This window comes from Notechis scutatus, chromosome 5 (genome assembly GCF_049901735.1).
Source record: "Notechis scutatus isolate UNSWTSFEM ecotype Mainland chromosome 5, rNotScu1.2, whole genome shotgun sequence".
Lineage (NCBI taxonomy): Eukaryota > Metazoa > Chordata > Lepidosauria > Squamata > Elapidae > Notechis > Notechis scutatus.
Window position 1 is genome coordinate 18,040,397 of NC_142013.1, and position 23,753 is coordinate 18,064,149.

Below are 23,753 nucleotides of genomic sequence, written 5' to 3' on the forward strand. Positions count from 1 at the left end.
TGAAGAAAATTCACCCCAACCCAACCAGAGGTCAATTCAGTGACCAATTAGGAGTACAGATGTGACCACATGACATGAATTACATCTCCCATGAGGCATTAACTACATTTCCCATGAGGCATGCCCTTAAGGGGACAGCTCCCATTCCCAAACTAACTATATACTGTCTAACCAGCACAGGCATTGTATATCCAGACTAATTGATAATTGGCTAGATACCAAAAAAACAACAACCCAAAGTAAGAATGAGAATGTTCAAATTTGAGAATATTCACAATTCCACTATCTCAGCCAGTTCTCCTTACCCTTCAGATTAGTGTTTTTGGAATTTGTTTATTTGTTTATATCCCTCTGGTATAATTCCATCCCACTGGAATTTGTTTTTTCTCTTGAAGACTTTAGCTTCTCATCCAAGAAGCTTCTTCCATTCAGAACTGAAGAAGCTTCTTGGATGAGAAGAAAAATGTCTTCAATTAATAAATAAATAAAATCCAGTTGCCTTTTGAAAAAATACCTTTGGAATAACCATGACCTGGATGGCTGAGAATCTCCATAGACCTCTGGTATAAAGGATGCACAAAAAAGAGAGAACAATATCATATTCTTCAAAATAGTAAAACCAAAAAAATGATGGAAAAGACCTTCAGAAAGAGCTCTCCTAGCTGGCTGAATGAAAATGGCAAAGGGAATTCAGGGTCCAAAGTCCAAAGCAATGCATATTTGCATAACCCTCCTTGTCTCAAGCCTCATATATATGTTATGAGCTGCTGATAATTGCTTAAGAAAGGCATCATTGATATGGTAGCTATGTATTTCAATGAAAATGTCAAAACAGTATGCAATAGCTGTAAAAAAAAAAGAAGAGCAAATTCCATGCTTGGATTCATTAGGAAGTGAGCTGTAAATAAAAGAGGAGGAAAATGTCCTTATATAAATCTATGATGAAATAGCATTTGGAATGAAGTGCACAGTTCAGGTCATCACATCATACTTGAAAAAGGATATTTTGAGCTGGAAACATTCGTGCTGAGAAGAGAGTGATTCAAGAGAACCTTTTCTCCCTTTTACAATATTAGAAATACATTGATCAGACTGTCATTGCTGTTCGACTTGTGCGCTACTAATTACTTTGTTGATAGAGCCAACATGTATTAAATAATCCTGTCCCTGTTTATGGAGTATGACTTGGAATACTCCATAAACTTGAGCGTTGACCCAATAGTGTATCAGTTCTTATAGTGTCAAGGAAAACACTTGAGTATATTTTGAATAACATGTTCTCAAGAGGAGAGCAATGGTGTTCTGATTATTTCTCGTACCTGCAGGGGTTGGATTCATTGTAGGGGATCAGTGTAAAGAAATATTGCAAATTTACACTAGGCCATTAAGATCACTAGATGCCTAAGCAACCCTAGGCTCTCCAATTTTGTCATCACCTTCCCTGAAATCAATATCAAAATTCACTGGCTTTGAAGTATCTTGGGATGGTCAAGATGGGGAGGAGTTCCTTGAAAAGGACAATTGGACCTCTGTGTTGAGCAGAAAAAAATGAATCTGATTAGCTAAATTGCTCCTTCTGATTCTAAAGAGTTCGGGAGGCCAGAATTCAGGAGGCCAGGCAAGCTGGGCGAGGCAAGGCACCCCTTGACGTGAGTGATGTGGAGTTGGCCATGCCCACCCACTCACATGACCACCAAGACATGCCCATCCAGTCACATGCCCACCAGGCCACGTCCACAGAACCAGTAGTAAAAATAAAATGGAATTCCACTAATGTATACAATGGTAATTGCATTCTTTCTTCAAGGCCATCTCCACAGACTTCCACAGCATGTGAGACACTTCCACACTTAGTGAGACAGGCCCAAGATCACTCGCCTACTCAACAGGGAGCTACAAAAGATGGGATTCCAGCATGGCCAAGAAATTGAAAGTAAGCCTTTGAAAATGAAGGGCTGAGACATTGCAGAAAAAAAGCAAATTTTATTTTCATTTGATAGAAATGGAGACAGAAATACGGCATTGCCTTTGGTTATATTAGTGAAGAGTTACAATTTGCTTCTAGAGGAAAGGATAAGGGACTTGGGAGCACTGTTTTACTCAAGCCTAAATTTATCTTTTAAACTCAGACCCTAAGGGGCTGGAAATTAATTGTCAGGATATCTATATATAGTGTCGATCCATTGTTTGCAACTGGAATTGATTGACAGGTTTGTCACTCAAGCCTGATGTTGTGGGGCTGACAGAGTGTGACTGGCCCAAAGTATCCTAGTCAGCTTCATGCTAGAACTCACTATGGCCTGCTTTCCAGCCTGGTGCCTTAACAACTAGATCAAATTGGTTCTCAAATATTTGTTTATCACTTAGATTTATTATTCTACCTTCTTCTAGGACAGGGGTGTCAAACTCAAGGCCCATGGGCCAAATCTGGTCCACGGGGTGTTTAGATCTGGCCCGTGGGGCCATCCTGGAAACAATGAAGGACTGACCTGCGATGCCTCTGCCAGTGAAAATGGAGCTCAGGAGGGTCACGGCCCTCCTGAGCTGTTTTCACTGGCAGAGCTCTTGGGCCACCACAGGCGCCCCGACACGAGTGACATTGAGCTGGCCAAACCCACCTTGCTCCCCACAAGGTCAAACATAACCCTGATGCGGCCCTCAATGAAAACGAGATTGACACCTCTGTTCAAGGAGTTCAAAGCAGTGAGCAATGCATTTTTTCTTTAATTTCTCCCCAAAACTATGTTCTCTGAAGTAAATTAGACAGAGAATGCGACTAGCCCAAATTTATGATGCGAGCTTTCATCATTGTGGATGCCTGAATTTGAATTCCTGGAAGACAAGGGGAACATACATCTAATAAATAGAAATAAGTTCAATAAAGCTACCTGACAAAGGGCACATTATATTGGCATCTGCCTTAGAGTTAAGTACAGCAGAAAAACCTCACATCATTCAGTGCCGTGTCATCCTCCATTCCTTGTACTATCTCCACCTTTGTCTGAAGTCCACATATATAAGTTCCAGGACCACAGGAGGCGCTCCATGAACCAAATTTACCCCACTCGTGGGAATTGCCTACCAATATTTCATTATTACTACACTTGAACTGAATATTGTTGGCTGCTGTATCATCTGCTGGCCCCATGGGTCGTTCCACTCTTAGAGAGAAAGCCACAAGTTTTGACTGTCCTCTGCAATACTGTATATCAGACCAGGCACCCCATCTGCAAAAGAAAGCATTATTATTAGCTTGAGCACCTTATCCAGAAGTGGACAACAGAAACTTCAGAAGGGACTAGTCAAGATTATTGTAGTGGTGATTCAAAAAAAAAAAATTCAGCTGGGCATGAATTTTTATTGCAAAACACAGAAGATTCAAAGTTAAGGGAACTGTGATGATCTATTCTTAATCCCAAATTCCAGTGACTGTAAGTATTTTTTTTTATGACTCTTCCTATTCAAGCCCATCAGCTACTAACAGGAGCTGAGCATTTATTTCTACTTTTGCTTCTTTTCAAGTTATCTGTCTGTGAGGAGTGCAGATGTGAAATCTAAAAAGAAAAGAAAATAACATACATCTGAGATTATTGTAAATTGTTGAAGTGTTATTCAGAGGTGGAAAAAAAAATGGGTTTCTTAAATCATCCAGCAAATTTGTGGGTAGAGAAATTGACCAGGCCATTTTTTTCTAGGAGAGAAGAATTAGCATCCTTGCTTTGTTAGCAGGGAAGGCATGAGAAACCAGAGGAGTGGCAGTCTATTCGTATTCTACACAAATTTGACTGAAATTCTTTAAAGAAGGTTTAAAGCAAATTAATTGAATAAGAACTGAAAAAAGGGTATTATTTTTGTAAGAAGAGAGTTTGCTGGGGTGACAAAATAACCATCTCCTCTGCATTACAAAAAAAAAATTGAATTAATTCAATGTACTATTTCAAAAAAAAACAAAGGAGCCTCATTTTGCTTAAAATGATTCCGTGATCCGGATGTAAGGTTCCAATTCATTTTTTATATGCTTCCATTCTGAATATTACAATTTTAAGAGGAGTAAAATATTAGGTAGTTTTCATTCTAGTACATGATCTCAAATAGTTAGAGAGCAATAACTCTTCATATCAAGATGCTGAAGAGAAAGCCATACTTCCAGATTTATTGTTTTGTAAGACAATCCTCCCCAATTTAATATATGACAGATGTACCAGGATTCTGACTATTAGAAATGTCCAGCTGAATGGTCATTGGTTGGTTGGAAGGAATTCTGGGAGCTGTGGCCCCCACAATAGAGAAAGAACCTTTGGAAGATTGGTCTAGGCCTAGGGACTGTGGTTGACCTGAATGCCTAATCCAGTTGAGTGATGTGTTCAACATAACTGGGATGCTCTGTCATTTAATTCAACCAATTCCTGACTAACATTGGTAATAGGGTTGCACGACATACAGGATTATACATAAGTTTAAACAGTGATGTTGATAGTTCAGAAACTAGAGTAGAGTAGAGTAGAGTAGAGTAGAGTAGAGTAGAGTAGAATAGAATAGAATAGAATAGAATAGAATAGAATAGAATAGAATAGAATAGAATAGAATAGAATAGAATAGAATAGGAATTTGTCTCCGGTACATAAGCTAAGATGCGACTTACTTCCCAACAATAGATGAAATAAATTTCTTATCATCACAGAACAGGCGAATGCCATTCAGAGATGTATCATCTTGATGAGCTGTGCCACCTTGATATGGCTCAACCTAGTGCAGAAAAGAGGGGAAAATGGATCAAAATAACTAGCATACTTTAAGACAATTCTTTTAAAAATGATCATGATATTACCCATATTAAAGCAGACTCTAGAGATGCCTTAGAGAAAATTGTCCTTTTCTCTAGGGGGTAGGCTCTGTGCAAAGACAAGTTCTATTTTATTTTTAATTTAATTTGCTTTTGCAAAATCCTACAGAGAAATGGATTTTGTGTGGTCCTTCAGCAGAAGATGGCCAGGGCTAATCTGAAGCCTTTGAAATATCCCCAAGTCATGTCCATAATACTTTGTATCGCAGCCACTGATTTTCAGAGACACAATTTTTTATTCATTTTTCCAATTAAAATATTGAAACGTGTGTGATATTCCCTAAAACCTAATGGGTAAAATTTATATTATTCTTCAACATTCTCAAAAAACATCTCCTGGCCATAGCCTCCATCTGCTGATAATGAAGAATCTTTGAATCCAGAAATCTCAAAGTTGGACCTATGTGATTCCACCCAAGTGTGATTCCACCCAAGACTAACCACAAGAGCCAATAAAAAAAACCTAATAGTTTTGATGCCAGGGTATTGTTAGATGGTTAGGTTTTTTAATTATTTTATTTGCTCCATCCAAACCATCATGGCCATCAAACAACAAGTAAGGGCAACTATTACAATTTATGGGGTAAAAATGTATCATCCACATATCAAAGATTCTTATAGTTGAATTAGTAGACAACCAAATCGATGCAGAATACATCCATTAACACCAAATAGCAGTCAGAAGACATGATAAAAACTCTTTAATTTTCACAACATAAGGACATACTGTACTTAATCATAGTTTCAATTGGGAAACTTGAGCATCCTAGACCAAACCAATTCGAAAATGCTAGAGAATTCCTGGAAGCCTGGCATTCAGACAAATCAGCCATCAGCACATAGACATAAACAACATCTACATACCGTGCAAAAGAGACAATCAACAAGTAAAAAGGGAACAAAATATCAAAGCATCTCCCCACCAGCAATCAACATCCAGATGTACATAGTTTAACACCAAGATTAGTATCAGACCAGCAATTAAGAAGTAAGTAATACCTCAATCAAGGAACTGCAAGAAAAGCTAACAGTAAACAACCCAAACAAAAAACCACCAAGGCTGCTTCCACCAACACTGACAGGGCAAGCCACGAGAATATAAATTGAGAGCAAATCCCATTCTCTACTAGCACTGATGTTATTACCTAGTTTGGGTAATGAAATGTCAGCACAAAAACATCAAAGCTCAGAGAGCACAAAGAACACTTCATTTCAACACTGATCTACGACTATTTTCTTTGGTCAGCAACTGATAACATTTTTCAATGTTTTCATAAAGATGTTAATTAATAACTAGTATAACAAGTATAACAAGACCCAAATGGCAGAACAAGCATGTATATGTGATAAAGGAGAAGTCAAAGATATCATACATGTTTTATTGCACTGTGAGTTATTCAGAGTTTTTTGGTCAATGCATATTCTCCCCTTATTAGAGAGATTACCAGGGAGGGCAGACAATTTTTATGTAGACTGTCTCCTCTGGGACTTCACCCGCCTATCACACATGCAGTAGCAAAATTCTGTGCAGCTGCTATGACCACAAGGAAAATTCAATTACAGAATTAAAGATGTTTACTGCACCAATTTCTTGTAGATATCTCTAATAATTTTTAGAGAATCTATATTTACACACATACTTACCTGCTCTCCCATCATGTAACCAAGGGTAAGAGCCATACTAATACCAACTAAAATACCATATATTTCATTAGTAGTAGTAGTAGTAGTAGTAGTAGTAGTAGTAGTAGTAGTAGTAGTAGTAATACCTTTTAACACTATTGTAAACGATGATAATTTTGTCTATTGCTGGTCTGTAATAAAGTTATTATTGTTATTGTTGTAAAAAAAAAACCCAGGTATGTGACATCTCACATAGCAGCAGTAAAGGAAATCATAGGTGAATTCATAATTGAGTTCCTCATCAACTTTTTCATGAAGAAGTAGAACCACTGTAAAACAGCACCTCCCTATTTCCCACTCTTGTAGATAGTCCAGAAAGATGGCTAATGATAACAAATGCAACTGAAAGCTTAACAGGACTAGGAAGCCCCAGTTTTTCCATCCAAGTCTAAATGAAGGACTTCCACAAGAGTGATTAATGCTGTTTCTATCCTTCAGCCACCTCTGAAGCTCGGCTAGAAGGAATCAAATTATTTTCTTCCTCCAAGATTTTTTTTTTGCTGATGCTCTGTTACCTTCTCTAAACTCTACTCTAAGAAGGGAAAATTGGATTTCAGTATATATTGTCCAGCAGTCAGGTTGAGAATTGGGTCCTTCAAGAATGGGTGCATCACTGGCTCCTTAAAGATAGTAGGAATCCCACTCACTCATGGAAGCAGTAACCATCTCTCGGATCACTTCCTACACTTCATTGTCTCTGTGATCAAATGGCAACAAGACATGTGGCAAAATGACCTGTCATATTACCAAGAAAATTCTCAAGTGGCAGCTAGGAATATATCAGAACAGTAAAGAATCTAATACTAGAATACTAATCAATCCCCAGCCTGTGCAAAGGATGCCAGCCATATATTCAAACCAATTTTGCCTTCCTGTTAAAGCCATTGTTTAATTTCCTCCACTCTGGCACAGGACAGTACTTGACCATCGTCTGCATAATGTCCTTTCAATGTTTGAAGAATGCTATCATATCCTCCCTCAGCCTTATCTTCTTAGGACTAAACTTATGCACCTTTCTAGCCTTTGATTTATTGACCCTGTTGTTGTTAGTTACAAAGTCATGTCCGACCTATCACAACCCCATGGACAACGTTCCTCCAGGCCTTCCTGTCCTCTACCATACACCAGAGTCCATTTTAGTTCACACCAACTACTTCAGTGACTCCATCCAGCCACCTCATTCTCTGCCATCCCCTTGTTCTATTTTCCTCAATCGTTCCCAGCGTTAGGTCCTTTTCTCCAGTTAATGACCTGAGTTACTCTAGCTTCCCTTCGCTGACTCCTAAGTAATATTAATGTATATTTCTCAAATTCTAAAACTATTCAAAATGAATGTATAAGCCTTTGAGAACCACAGAGAGTTTGATAGGAGCTTCAGTGATAATGGGAGGTATTTGTCAGGTCAGAAAACTATTTGAGGAAAAAATTGGTCCAGTAATATAGAATATAGAATGTATATTTACCTTCAATACAAAACCAGAAGCATGGCCCCATGGACAAAATTCTTTTCTTCCCCAATAGCCCCAGGGTCCTCCATTTTCCACAGAGATGATATGGTCATATGTCTTTGCCCCTCCATCCCTGAGACAGTAGGAGAGGATCAGGAAGAACACAATACTGATGGAATTTTCCATTACTAGGTAATCCTTGCTGTAACTGTGGAAACAGCATGAATGAATAGTAAGAAATAATAATTTTGAACACCTAGAAACAAGCAAAGTTATAACCAGAAACCAACATGGGCCTGTCAAAAACAAATCACGCCAAACAAATTTTATGTCATTTTTGACAAAGTGACTAAATTAGTGGACCAGCAAAATGCTGCGTACATAGTATAATTGGATTTCAGTAAGGTATTTGACAAAGTAGATAACAGTCTACTTCTTGGGAAGATAGAAAAATGTGGGATAGACAGCATCACCACCAGCTGGATTTGTAACTAACTGACAAACTGTACTCAACGAATAGTCCTTAATGGAACTGCATCCACATATAGGGAAATAAGTAGTGGGGTATCCCAAGGTTCACTTTTAGGCACAGTACTTTTCCATATCTTCATAAATAATCTAGATGAGGGTATAGAAGTGGAACTCATCAAAATTTGCAGATGACATCAAGCTGGCAGGAGTAGCCAACACCCCAGAAGGTAGGTATTATGTCTCACCTGTACAAACGAGGTGAGAAGTCCAAATTTCCAACTGAATACAAACAAGCAAGCAAGTCCAGTAATTACAGAGTTAAATTCCTTGAGCCGATAAAGTTCTTGGCAGTCTCACAGACTGTCTGCCAAGTCCGACCAGAAAGCAGGAATATAAATCACACAAGCCGTCACCACACACAGGATACTCCGAAGCTTCTCTCCATAAGTAACACGTTGTCCCGAACAAGTTCCCAGAGCGAACACACCCACTTTTATTCCCTGTGGGGCGTGTCAGTCCCTCATCTCAGTCTCTGATTCGTCCCTTCTTTCTGCGTTGCAGCTTGCACTTTTGCCTACACCACTGCCTCGCATCAAGCCAGCATTCCTCTGCTGGATTCTCAGTCAGAGACTCTGATATGCCCTCCTCCTTTTCCTGGTTAGCCTCAGGTCTTCCCTCCCGGTTATCTGCCGACACCTGAGGCACAATCAGGGAGGAAGGCATTGCCAAAGAGGAAGGTCTTGGGGAGGAAGGCATTTCCAAATCCTCCTCTTCCCCACTGTCCAAGTCTTCATCCTCTAACAAAGCAGGCTCAAACCTCAGAGCCACAACAGTAGGCTTAAGATCCTGATGGATCTTGACAGATTGAACACTGAGTCCTATCTAACAAAATAAAATTCAATAGAGAAAAAAAGTAAGGTTTTACACTTAGGCAAGAAAAACCAAATATACAGGTAAAGGCTAGGTCAAACGTGGTTCAAAGAGTAACTGCAAGAGGGATTTTGGATTCCTAGTGGACAGTCATTTATATATGAGCCAGCCTTAATCACTAGATCAAACTGGGTATCTGATGCCAACTGCACAAGGCAAGCCCTTCCATGAAGTAGAGTTGATATTTTAACCTACAGATCTCACTCCCCACCCCACAATGCCGGAATCACTGCTTCATTCTGAAGAAAGAATCTCAAGTTATCTCTGTTTGTTTTGAAATACTGTTGTGAGAAGTAATGCCAGACTCAAATTCCTCACTCTTGGTGACATTCCATAGAACAGTGTTGGACCCAATTTTTTTTCAGGCTATTTCATCCAGTGCAGTGGTGGGGTTCAATTTTTTTACTGTGGGTGTGGCTTGGTGGGCGTGGCAGGGGAAGGATACTGTAAAATCTCCAGTCAGAGGTGGTATTTGCCGGTTCTCTGAAGTACTCAAAATTTCTACTACCGGTTCTCCAGAAGTGGTCAGAACCTGCTGAATACTACCTCTGATCCAGGGAGTCATATTAAACAGGTCTTTTGGTTTATTGTGCAACCTTTTTTTTTTAATAAAAATGAATGTCTGTTTGGTATCTTGTATTTATCAGGATTTCCATGTTAGTGGGGGGGGGGGAGTATTCCTCATATTTTGCAGTCCTGACAAAGGGCTTTGAAAATATCATTTTCATTTGAAGGAAATCTGTGTTTGTGAGGAGCACTGGCTGAACAGAATGTGGCAGAGCATTTCCATTCTCCCTTTAGAACTATATTCATCTCACCATATATATATATTTTTTCATGAAAATTGATTCTGTCTCAGTCATTCTACTGCAACTTTCCAAGCATTGTTCAATCCTGTTCTTTGGCTCCAGAAAGACCTGGGATCTCAGTTCATTAAAACTGTTCACATGAAATAATTAAAATGAAATCTGCAACAGGGAACACAAGGTTCTGCTCTGCCTGTTCAAAAAGTTGGACCACTCTTGTTGTTGTGCCTCTTGACAATCTGAAAATTGCACCTGTGGAATCTCATATTTCCTTTAGAACATTGCTTCTAAATGTTAGAAGAACATTCCTTCTAAATATGTCATTTCTATAAAGAGAAGTTATCAAAGTAATTATTAACTATAAACAAGCATTATTTGAATAAGCAATATGCTAACAAAGGAATGGGTGAAGATCAAACAGAAGATGAGAGGCAGGATAGATGTAGAAATCAGATCCCTCTCACCTACAACATTCTATGGGCATGTATTGTATGGAATGGGATTGATTTAAGAGTTATTTTGATGAAATACCAACAAAGAGATGCATCAATTTATGTTTAGTAACCAGGAGACTGGTAAACAATAAGGTTATAGAAAGGCCCATACCAGAACCACTTTTGAACCAAGCTTTTGCAGTCTAGATGAACAGCTAGTGAGAAAGAGCGGGAGAGGGAGAGGGAGGGAGGGAGGTGCAGAGAGAGAGAGAGAGAGAGAGAGATGGAGTTTTGCCAGATCATTCTCCATTCCATTTGTCACTCAGCATTAATGCCTTTCAAAAGCAATATATAATCCCTATAATCCTTGCCTACTTAGATTTTTTTTAAAATGGTATTGGATGCTTTGTGATGCTGGACCTTGCAGAAGGCAATTTCAGACAAAAACTACTTTACACAAGCCAGCCAAGTGTTGAGCATTGAGCATGCCAGATAATCAGTGTATGTTTTCCTTTAAATTAAACTTGCCTGTTGCTGAGTTTACTGCCTGAATCTTGAGTTTCCAAGACTCCCTCAACTAAAAAGAGGCCCTTTTGTTTTCCTTCATAGAAAGAGAAATAAATAAGTTGTAGTCCTTCATTGTAAACACACAGTTTTCATGTATTGCATTCCTTTGGGAAATTAAAAGCATTCCCACCAAGAGGATAGGAGAGGGTGATGCCAATTTGCTTGAAATACCAAGCAAAAGCTTTCATTCTTCAGTAGGGTCCAATCAGCATTGCAGGTGGGGCATTTGAGCTTATGAAATGATATATAGCAACAAAACAAGTTCCATTCTGCGAGATTCCATTAGAAGTCTTTTCCTTGAGCTCTGCTGAGTGAGAGAAGCATTCGGTGTGTTCATGTGTATCACTGGCATCCACTGAGAAAGAAAACATCCACTAATCAGGATTACCTTTTTGCATTGTGAGTTTTATCTATAGTAGAAATCAGTGGTGGGATTCAAAAATTTTTACTACCGGTTCTGTGGGCGTAGCTTGGTGGGCATGGCTTGGTGGGCATGGCTTGGTAGGCATGGCATGGCTTGGTGGGCATGGCAGGGGAAGGATACTGTAAAATCTCCATTCCCTCCCCACCCCACTAACCTGCTTTCCAGCTCTGTTCTCCTGTGCAGGGCAACAAAAGAAGACCCAGCTGATCAGTTGGGACTCGAGAGGCAGAGAATAGATGGGGGCAGGGCCAGTCAGAGGTGGTATTTGCTGGTTCTCCAAACTACTCAAAATTTCCGCTACTGATTCTCCATAACTGGTCAGAACCTGCTAAATACCACCTTTGGTAGAAGTGTAGGGGGGAAAGTGTGTGTGAGGAGCCAGAGTTTTTCAACATTTGAAAAGAATCAGCTATGATTTACTAATTTGCTGCAATTCTTAATAATCTGTTATTATGTTGTAGTGGCCTGGTAAAATCAACAAGGAATCCCACTCAAAACCACAAGTCTGCAATTTTTTAAAAATTATCTATATTGTATCATTTCACATCCATTATAAAAATGATTTGCTTAAAAACAAGAACAATAAAAGGTGGTAGTTGGCTTGCTTCTTACTAAAGATCCATGCTAACTAATCTACCCTGTTTGAGGAAATATAAAAGAAAAGCTACATATTTATGATAGAACTCCCAAATGGCCTAAATGCTTTCACTTTGATTAAATTCCCACTAATCCGGTAACATAGCAATTTAGAAGTCTTTTGAAATTGCATTTAAAATAGCAATGACAATACAGTATAAGGCTGATTTATATGAAGCATACAATTTAAAAATATTTTCAGGCCTTAAGAGCAAGAAGCATAGAAACAAGAAATGGTGTCAGTGGAGCACTTCACATGAATAGTGTTAATTATTTAATCATGTTTTAGCCAGCCGAATTTCAGAGATTCAGCCTGGCTTAAAATATGAAAACATTTTAAATTTTACCTAGTGTTCCATTACAGAAAACCTCTCCTTTGAATTATCTTTCTGCCATAAACTCTTTGACAGGAATTGTACGATGTGCTAAAACATAATAAAATTCTTTGTAGTTCAATATGTTGTGGTAACGGACATATCTGGTAACGGACTTACAGTGTTGTATAAATGTGGACATTAAACCATGATATAACCATTGAGGAAAACGGTGTCACAGTATGTTATATGCAAGCAACAATTGTGTTTTGTTAACCCAGTTTTGGCTTTAGCATGCTGAGTGAGCCTGACATTATTTGAGGTTTTGGGAAACCATTATTTCATGCTTTCAAACAAGGATGTATAACTTACAACCCTAGGACTCACATAGCAACTAGATACCTTAGGAGAGTTCCAAAATATGCCCTAAAAGATGCCGTTCAGTTTGAACTATTAATATGGAAGAACAAAATAAAAGTACAAAGGGGCAGTCATATTAATTGATTTGATTTACATTAAGTTAAACATAAAATTTAAATTTAACACCTTGAAGTTGTTAGTAGACTATATGTGCCTCCTAACTGATGGGAAATTGAGGAGTGTTAGATGGGTTTGCAAGGTAATCTACAGTTTGTAGCGTGCATAGAATAGCATGAGCATCCAGGTGTAAACTAGGGTCTGGTAACGCATGTAGCACAATACCTGTTCCTTCAATTAATAGGGAATGCTGACTGGTGGCATGACTAAGTCTACTACATTAGTCTAGTCCAGAGTTTCTTAAAGGGTGGCCTGAGTCCAGAGGTTCTGAGCGGAAATTTTGAGTAGTTCGGAGAACCAGCAACTACCACCTCTGACTGGAGATTTTACTTCCTTCCCCTGCCACGCCCACCAAGCCACGCCCACAGAACCGGTAGTAAAAAAAATTGAATCCCATCACTGCCTGAGTTCTCCTGGAGATCCCCAAAGATCCTAGTTTCTTTGCCTGTAAAGGAGATGTACTTTCAAACTTGCAAGATTCTGTTAACTTACGATAAAATCAGAGTTAGTACTTCTGGATACGCTTCTTCTCTGGACTGCCTCGCAAAGCTGACATTAAATTTGTTTGCTGCCCATCTTGCTGCAAGGCAATTTTGGATGGCTTACAACATTGAAACAAAACCATAAACATATGAATAAATACAGTGGTGGGCTGCAGCCAGTTTAACAACTGTGAGCGTGTGCTTTGCTTTGTTTCATGTGTTTATGGATAAATGTGTAATGGATACTTCAGGTGACATTAGAAGAGAGTTGGTTGGATTCTTTAATGTCCAGGTAATTTCATATGTTGTTTATGGTGCATGGAAATAATGCTTTGCACTGATGGAAAAGACTACTTCTTTTCAGAGTGGACAACTTTGAGGAAGGAAGAGAAATTTGTTAGTAATCATGAACTTGATAGCAAAGGAAATTAAAGGAAGTAGGAAAGAGAAAATTACTTTCAAATAAATCTGAACAACACCATTCACATATTCTTCCATATATTTCCATCTTTCCAATGTATTACATTGTTGGTAATATTCTCAAATACAGCTCATCTGCCTGGAATCCACACTGTGCAATGGACATTAATACAATTGAGTGAGTCCAGAGGTATTTCACGAGAAGAGTACTCCACTCCTCTGCTCACAATAGAATACCTTATGCCAGTGATCCCCAACCTTTCTTATGCCCGGTATCCCTAACCTTTTTATGGTGTGGCCGGTACGGCATTAGCTGGCGCCGCCATCTTTTTGATGAAAAGTGCACCGGTGCAGCTTTCTCATCGGAAAAGCTCACCGGGCTTTCATCAAACCAGCGCATACTGGTAGGACTTGTTCCACGGACCGGGACTGGTCCGCGGACCGGTGGTTGGGAACCCCTGCCTTATGCTATCAGGCTTGAAATTTTGAACCTGGACAACCTAGAACTATGCCACCTATGGTCTGATCTAAGTTTAGTAGACAAAATTGTCTACTATAATGTCTTGTCAATGACTACTTCAGCTTCAACCACAATAATACATGGGCAAACAATAGATACAAACTCAAAGTAAACCGCTCCAAACTCGATTGCAGAAAATATGACTTCAGCAACAGAGTGGTTAATGCCTGGAACTCACTACCTGACTCTGTTGTTACATCCTCAAACCTCCAAAACTTTAATCTTCAACTGTCTACCATCAACCTCACTCCATTCCTAAGAGGTCTGTAAGGGGGCGTGCATAAGCGCACCAGCGTGTCTACTCTCCCTATCCTACTGTTCCCATTTATTCATACTCATTTATTATGTATATACTTACACCTATTTATATGTATATGTTTATATGTTATGTTCATACTTATACTTGTTTTCTCATACATGCTTGACAAACAAAATAAATAAATAATAAATAAATACAATGATTATTATGAGATTGTGGTAAAATTCTCAACTAGAATGTTTTGCAAATAATCTTGTTTACTTGTTGATTGAGAAGGATAAAGGAAAGCATGATTTCACCTTCTGGATTTTCCTAATGACTGACTTGGTGGAAGGTTTGCAGAAGGTCATAAGTGCACATACAACTATAATTTATAAACAAGTATTTTGTGACATAGTATCTCAGTTTTGCATGGTTCCCAGTCATGGCTAAATAATGATAATAATTAATAGATATTATATACAATATATATTACAAAGCAATAGCAAAAGGAAAAATAAAGCACAGCAAAACAAGGTCTCTCTGTGTGTAACTTTTCTTGCCCTTCTTATGGGCTTCTCATATTCGTACAAATATATATAAATTTTTACATCACTGTTTCAGACCAGATTTTATTGTAGTTGTCCATACTTAATCTATGTCCCTTAGCAATTCATGTTTAATTTGAAGATTACACAAGATCTTAATTTCAGAGTAATTATATTAATAAATCTATCTGGTCTCTGAATGACCAGTTTCTTAATTTCACAAAGAGTGCTAAAAATACCATGAGGGTTTTTTTTGGTAGGGGGGGATATATTGCAAACTTAATTTTGTACTTAATTCTTATAGGTTTCTACAGAAATTGATGAGATGTGTTAATATCATGACATTTCAGCCTTAGTTTTTAAGTTTTTGGAAACCCTACCATAATATCCAAGATTAGATTAATAGTGTTGACTACCTGGAGTGAACATGTAAAGGAGGGGACCAAAGAACATATCAACAGTGACATGTGGTATGGTCCCCATGTCTTTTACTGCAATTAATGGAGCTTACATGATAAGGAAAACATACTTATGAAACTCTTTAAACCAGGGGTCTCCAACCTTGGCAACTTTAAGCCTGGTGGACTTCAACTCCCAGCAAAGATGGCTGGGGAATTCTGGCAGTTGAAGTCCGCCAGACTTCAAGTTGCCAAAGTTGAAGAGCCTTGGTTTAAACAGTCAAATGCACCACCAAAACCCTAACAAGAAGTTTTTTCTAGGACTATGCAAAGCATATGAAAGGTCACATTTCAAAATGTGAACCAAGTTATTTACCTCAAAACTTTGAGGCTGCTTCATCCTTAAGGAGCAGTCCCAGGGAATGTGCTATCTATGCATAAACTGCTGGGCTGCAAGAGCAGCTTTGCAGAACTTTGAAGAGGACACAGCTATCAAACTTCACAAAGCTCTGCTTTGGAATGCCTAGAAAGGGATAATTATTTAAGGAAAGATATTTCCATGTGTCAGAAGCAGATAAAATGTCATCACCAAAGGGATTGTTTTTTGTTGACCTTATATCCCACATTTCTCTCAACAGAGTCTGTTTGTGATTCACCTGACTTCACATAAGTGTGAAATTTCATATAAATATCACATTTTCTCCCCATGTTACAAAAAGTCATGCATACTTTTCAAATAGAGAATCATATTATTATTCATCGCACAGTCAGCCAGATGTTCAGACTGGGTTTGGCATTTTTGTCTACCTATCGAATCCTTACCAAGGACCTGGAATAGGCAAATCCAGATGTTTGATGGTGTTCCAGATATTGCCACAGGATGGAAGCTGTTCCAAGTAAAGCTGCCTTCTGCAATTGACTAGTGGCAAATTTGTCGATGCCTATGGTGTTCAAGTGGTGCTCCAGTTATTTTGGGACTGCACCCAAGGCACCTATTACTATTGGTACTATCCTTGCTTACCTTTTGCCATAGTCATTCTATTTCTGTTTGTAGGTCTTTGTATTTTGTTATCTTCTCCAATTCCTTCTCTTCTATTCTGCTGTCTCCAGGCACTGCCACATCCACTATTCAGACTTTTTTGTCTTTCTTATCAACAACTGTTAAGTCCAGGGTGTTATGTGGCAGGTGCCTGTCTGTCTGGATTCTGAAGTCCCAGAGCAATTTAACCTTTTCATTTCATTTTCATTTTCAACAGAGTCTGTTTGCGATTCACTTGACTTCATAAGTGTGAAATTTCATATAAACATCACATTTTCTCCCCATGTTACAAAAAGTCATGCATACTTCTCAAATAGAGAATCTTACTGTTGTTGTTGTTATTGCTACATGCCCATTCCAATTCTAGTCTCCTAACTAGGACCAAACATTGTGTGTGTTAGGGGAAAATATCAGGTTCAAAAATGGTCCAGATTCAGCCAGAAACTACAGAGACAAAAAAATCCAGATAATATGTCCCAAGAAAGAAATAGTGGAACAGCAGCTTCAATATTTCTTCAGCTCTGTTTTAAGCCATCCTCCCTCACCCTTAATAATTATCCTTAATAATACTATTAGGGATAGAAAAGAATTCCAGTAACCAAGGTCTGCATGCTTTCTGTACCTTGCTTAGCTCTTCCTTAAGTGGCCCATTTCTTTACCTGCTCCAGGGAATATTTACGTTGCAGCAGATTGCTCTCTCATCACCTTAGAACCTGATAAAATAAAGGCAAACCCACAATCCTCTTAGTTCCAAAGAGTAAGTTAGATGGCCGGACTGCTGTGTGGGTTTTTTTTTCCTGGATTAATAAATTCTCTAGAGACAACATCAGGGGAAACAAAAACTAGGTATGTTTGAGATTTCCCCAAAAAAATCTGCCATAGCAAGTACAGGGACTCTGAGTATAGGCATATCACTTCTTTTTTCACATTTAATGGAACAACCAGGCCTTGTCCTCCTACTCTTTCACAAAGTTATCTCATTTTGCAATAGTGGTGAATATTTGTAGCTCAGGTATAGGATGAGGGTCAATGTTTGTTCTCCGAGCTTATGGGTTGGTTTCTGAATGTTTCGTTATCTGGCTAGATAAGATCTTCAGCAGAGTTTAGTGGGTGTCACTGTTCTTCTGTCTTTTAAATTTGACAAGCAAAAAACAGAGTAAATATTTCTCACAAATGTTTTCCCTCTTCCACTTTGTGGTTCGCAATTTAACATACAAAATTATGTGCTGTGTTACTATTCAGGCAGTTTGCAAACTTGTGTTTTTTGTAGTTGGAATCTTTATTCTATTCTATTCTTAATTTGAAGATGGTGGTAAATTCTTGGGAATAAAATGGCGAGAGGCTCACTTCTACTTGCCATTTAGAAAGGGTTAGAAAGAATGAGAAGGTTAACCTTTGCTTTGTTTCCAATCTCCGTTTCATGACTTGGTCTTCATAAAAAGTAGCTTTGGAATTGAAGCCATATGTGTTAAAACAAAAATATTTCTGTTTAAGTACAAGTACGCAAAAAGTTTCAAGATTATTCCAAGATATTTAATGGCTTTAAATACCTGGGTGTTGTACTAAGGTTTAAGTAGAAAGAGGTTCCAGCTGAAAATATACCATGAATAGCATAGAGATGCACGATAGCTTTCTTTCTTTCTTTCTTTCTTTCTTTCTTTCTTTCTTTCTTTCTTTCTTTCTTTCTTTCTTTCTTTCTCTTAAAAGAAGAAAAAGAAAGAGGGAGAGATGGGAGAAAGAAAAGGAGGAAGGGGAGAAAGAGGAAAGGAAAGTGAATGAGATATGGGTGGATGGACGGAGGAAGGGAGAGAAAGAAAAAGAAGAGGAAGGAAGGACCACAAACCCTGGCACTAAATGCAGCTTCAGAGGATGCTTTGAAATGCACAGCAATCCAGGGCTGGAAGGGACCTCAGAAGTCATCTAGTCCAACCCTCTGCTCCAAGAGCACTGTTAAAGTGAGTTTCTCTCTTTTGACCCACCCAGTCTCATGACCACATGGCCACGCCCAGCCCAGTCATGTGACCACCTAATCAAACTCACACAGTCACATGATCACCAAGCCACACACCACCAAGCCATGCCCACAGAATCAGTTGTTAAAAAATTTGAATCCCACCCTTGGGTTAGTCTGTCTTTTACAGTTAGGTTTTTGGTAGTTGGGCTATAGTGGGGTTTTTTTTTTTTTTTTGCGTGAAGATTGATACAAAGAATGAATTAAGCAGTTCTGCTTTCTCTCTACTGCCTGTTACTTCCTTGTCATCTCTCTCTTTAGTAGACCTACTGTTTCCTTGACTTTTTTCTTGTTATTTGTACGTTGAAAGAAACTGGGGTTTTTGTATTATCTTCTTTGACTTTTGTTGTGAGTCTTTGTTCATTCTGAGCCTTTGGTTTTCTGACTTCATCTTTGCTGATTTGGGCTATCAGCTGATATTCTGCCTTAGTTATGTGTCCCTCTTTCCATGTTTTGTAATTGTCCTTTTTTTCTTTCAATTTATCTGAGAGATTTTTGTGCACCCATGCTGGTTTTTTACTATGTTTCTTGTTTTTCTTTTTCAGTGGTATTGTGCTGGACTGGGCTCTTATGATCATATTTTTCAGAGTTTCCCATGCTGCTTGAGTTGTTTTCCCTTTTAGGATTTTCATCATGGAATCTTTCTTAAGCTCTCTTTGAATTTGCTAAAATCAGCTCTTTTAAAGTTTAAGGTACTGGTTGGATTATATTCTACTGCTTGTGTTTGCATTATGTTGAATTCCAATATGATGTGGTCACTCTCCCCCAAGTTCCAGCAACTTCAATTCCTTCTATCACTTCTTCCCTATTAGTAAGAATTAAGTCCGGTATAGCTTTTCCTCTGATTCACTCATCTATCTTTTGGATGACAAAGTTGTCAGCCTTGTTGGTTAGGAATCTATTTGATCTCCCTGTGATGACCTGGGGTGCGGCACAAAAATAACAAAGTCACCAAAGTAGATAAATTCCCTTTAATGCCTCCAACTTGCCCCCCAATGTCCAATTATTCTCGGCGAGAGATCAAACTCTTCCAAAAACAGTCTACAAAGGGAAGAAATGCAGTCTGAACCCAAAATACAGATAAAGTAGAAATAAAAAAAACCAACACAAACCACGCTGAAGTAATTAACATGACAGACCAGGATAATAACTTGAAGACTTCCAAAAGATAACGAGGCACACACAGTTGGGAAATGCCAAAATCCAGATAAGCCTCGACAAAGATAACACACGCTTTGCTTCCAGCAACTTTGCCATGCGCAGTTTGCCCTTTTAAACAGTCTTCCCAGCTGCAGCCTCTGTAAACCACATTGCTCCCTTATCCGTTCCTCCCTGCGTGCCCTAGGATGAAGAGGGGGTGGGCCTGGGTCTTCCTCTGAATGCCCCAGCTGGCCTGTGCCTTTCCCCAGTTTCTTCCACAGCCACCGGAGCCACACTCCCACTCCCTGTCAGCTGTTCCACCTCTCCCTCTGAATCAGATTCCAGCTGGGGCATGACACTCCCACTTGCTGCAGAGTTTGTTTCCCAGTTGATTTCAGGGCAGTTAAAGTCTCCCATTACTATTGTGGTATGTTTCCTAAAGAGATTTATTAATTGATTAGCAAAAAGCTAATTTATTTCTTCTACTTGGTTGGGTGGCCTGTAGTACATGCCTATAACAATATTTTGTATTTTTTTCCCCTTTTGTATTGACCCATATGGATTCTGGAAGATTTTCATCCTTGATTTTGTGGATTTCTGTAGAGATGTAGTGACCTTTCATTTATAATGCAACTCCACTTCTTCTTTTGCTCGGTCTGTTTCTTTTAAATAGTTTGTATCCTTCCATCAGTACATTCCACTCATGAGCTTATCCCAACAATTTTCAGTAATGGCAACTATATCCATGATGGAAAACCTATGGCACGTAGTGGCACACAAAGCCATCTCTGCCAGCACATGAGCCATCGTCCCAGCTCAGTTCCACTGCGTATGCACACACCTCCCGCCAGCAAGTTGATTTTCAGGTATCTGCTGTGCGTGCATGGGGGGACGCATGCGGGAGATGTGTGTGCATGTGCAGGGGGTGGGGGGAGCACAGGGGTTGCACATGCATGCTCAGGGGGCAGGGGGAGCATGGGGAGGTCAGGCATGCATTGTATTATGGGTACAGGCATGCGTGTGCAGGCATGTGCACATGCACACTTTCAGCATGCGATGACAAAAAGGTTAGTAATGACAAAAAGGTTAGCCATAACTGAACTATATAATATATATTTTGCTTACAAATATCACACCATGCCCTTTTTCCATTGGGTCAGGATCTTGTTTTCAATGAATTTGCTGTAGCTGAGGTTCCCAGAGATTGTAAGCATAGCATAATGTGAGGGAAGTTTGTAAATATGCAGAGGCTTCAGGAAACATGATTTTTAAAAGACACTTGCAGCTTTTTTCAATTTCAACTGTAAAATATGGGTTTGTTTGTTTCTTTGTTTTTTATACACATGCATAGCCCCAAATGCAGTTCATTAACACATCAACAAAGTTTAAAATGGAGATAGCTGTATGATGAATCCTCTGGGCTTCATTCACAACAGACAAACTGAACATCATTAAGTCCTGTGTTATCAGCCAATGGGGAAGACTTAAAATACTCAACCTTGGTCTTGATACCACATATGAACCCAACATTGCAGGAATCACTCCATGGACCATAAACACCCCAATTATTTGAATAACCCTGCAGTACTTCCTGATCTTGGCAATTGAACTTAATATTATTGGCTGCTGTATCATCACCCACTCCTTGATTGGCTTCCACCTGGAGACGAATGATGTTAAATATCCATTGGAACATGTCTTAATCTCTCCCCAAACTCCAGGCCTGTAAGGAAATACAATATTCAGGAAAAGCATAGAAAGGGCATCAGAGATCTTCTAGTCCAACCCTACATTACTTCCATAAGACAGTGAAAAAAACTACATTAATAAGAAAGTACTGAGTAGGGCATCTTGAATAGTCTCTAGACTGCTTGCAGCCATTTTGTCTGAACTGGGTACAAAAAATGAATAAATGGAACATAGCTGCTTCCATCAGGCCTACATCTGATCTAGATATTTGTAGCAAGATGCTTCATCTGACTTTCGCTCAATTTTTTTTTCTTTTCCTTAACTTCCCTCCCCATTTTTAGTACTATCACGTCAAGTTAGATACTATAGAAATGATCCCTGAAAGTTCCATGATTTCATTTTCCCAAGCCTGAGGGAAGTTTTAACAAGCTCCAAAAATGGTTAAGACTACTTTAGGGAGATGACTGCGGGTGTGCTTTAGCTGCATGAGGTCTGAACAGGGTCAGGGCTCATAAGACCAGGAGACTTTTACCTTCAACTTGAATCCATTTGCATAGCCCTTTGGACAGTAGGCTATTTTCCCCCATTTTCCCCATTGTCCTCCATTTGGCACTTTGAGGACCTTATTATAATTTTTGACATTCTGCATTCCAAAGCCAGCAGGAAAGGATCAGGAACACTGCAGAGCTGAAGCGGGGGTCCATTTTCAGACAATTCTCTGTAGATCAACATAAGAAATACTTAATACTTATCAAGTTTTGGGGTGTGCACCCGACGAACAGGTCACTCACCATGGAAAGCGAGCACATCAGCACCTGCATTTTCTGTGTCATATGAGAAAAGCAAATCTTTCTTCCCCCTATCCTTACCACTTTCTACTGAGGCACAATTGAAAGCATCCTGTCATATTGTATTACTGATTGGTTTGGAAGTATTACTGTTTTGGACAAGAAGGCTATGCAGAGAGTAGTGCGAAGGGCAGAAAAGATTATTGGAGGAGGTTCTCTTCCTTCTCTCCAGGACATAGCACAGGAGTATCGTACTTGATTTCTTTGAGGGCAGCATCAGGGTTGTGTTTGAGCTTGGGGAGCCAGGGTGGCGTGGGCAGGGTGGGCATGGCTAGCTCAAGTCACTCATGTCGGGGCGCTTGTGGTGGCCCAAGTACTCTGCCAGTGAAAACAGGCTCCCAAGCTCTGCTTTCGGCTGTGATGGCTTCCTGCAACGGCTTTCTGCTAGTGAAAACGGAGCTTGGGAGGGCCACCTATGGCCTCCCGAGCTCTGCTTTCACTGGCAGAGCACTGCAGGTTGGTCCTTTGTTGTTTCCATGGTGGCCAAATGTGGGCCAAATCTAAGCACCCCGTGAGCCAGATCTGGCCCCGGGCCTTAAGTTTGACACCCCTGACATAGCATATAACCACTGCTTGACCAGTGTCCTCAGTATTGTCTGAGATGCTACACATCCTCTCCATCACCAGTTTTCTTTATTACCTTCTGGGAAGTGATTTCACAGTATCAGAAGCAGAGCAATTAGATTCTGTAATAGTTTTGTTTATAACATATAGAATCAACCTTGTTAACTCTCAAGACTCTTTTTTTCTGCTGTGTATTCTAAATTGTCTCTGTGTTGTATGTATATATACAATATGTATATGTATGTGCATGCGTGGGTATAGGTATATATATATTCTTTTGAGAGCGGGCATCAGAATTTCATTTTTTTAATGTGTGCCAATGTGTTCACAGAAAAAAGTGATAATAAAGGTTCCCTTCCCTTCCCTTAACATCTTATCTTGTCTCTTGTCTCTTGTCTCTTGTCTCTTGTCTCTTATCTTATCTTAATAAAAGAATCAGAGCTTTCAAAATGTATAGCCTAGCTGAATCTCTGGTTCTACTTTATTTAAGTCCAACCTATCTTCTTCCCACCCACAAATTTCATCCATTTCTCCATTTCATCTTCTCCACCCAGACACTGGTTTCCACTTTTCCTTCCATCCCATTGTCACTGTTGTTGTACATTCATTCCTTACTTTACCAGCCATCTTAACCTTGCTTGTTTCCCACTCTTTCTTCAAAACATTATATTTGGTCCATATCCCCTTTATCAGAGGCTTGTTTTCTGGTTCCGCCTCGTTCTTTCCCTTCAGCACTTATAATGCAGGGCTAAGTGACATGATA

General features: G+C 39.3%; 1 pseudogene; it reads right to left on the reverse strand.

Moving 5' to 3' along the window:
• Positions 1–2,926: 2,926 nt before the first annotated feature.
• Positions 2,927–22,282, reverse strand: LOC113417324 (vitelline membrane outer layer protein 1-like; annotated as a pseudogene).
• Between the last annotated feature and the right edge of the window lie 1,471 nt (positions 22,283–23,753).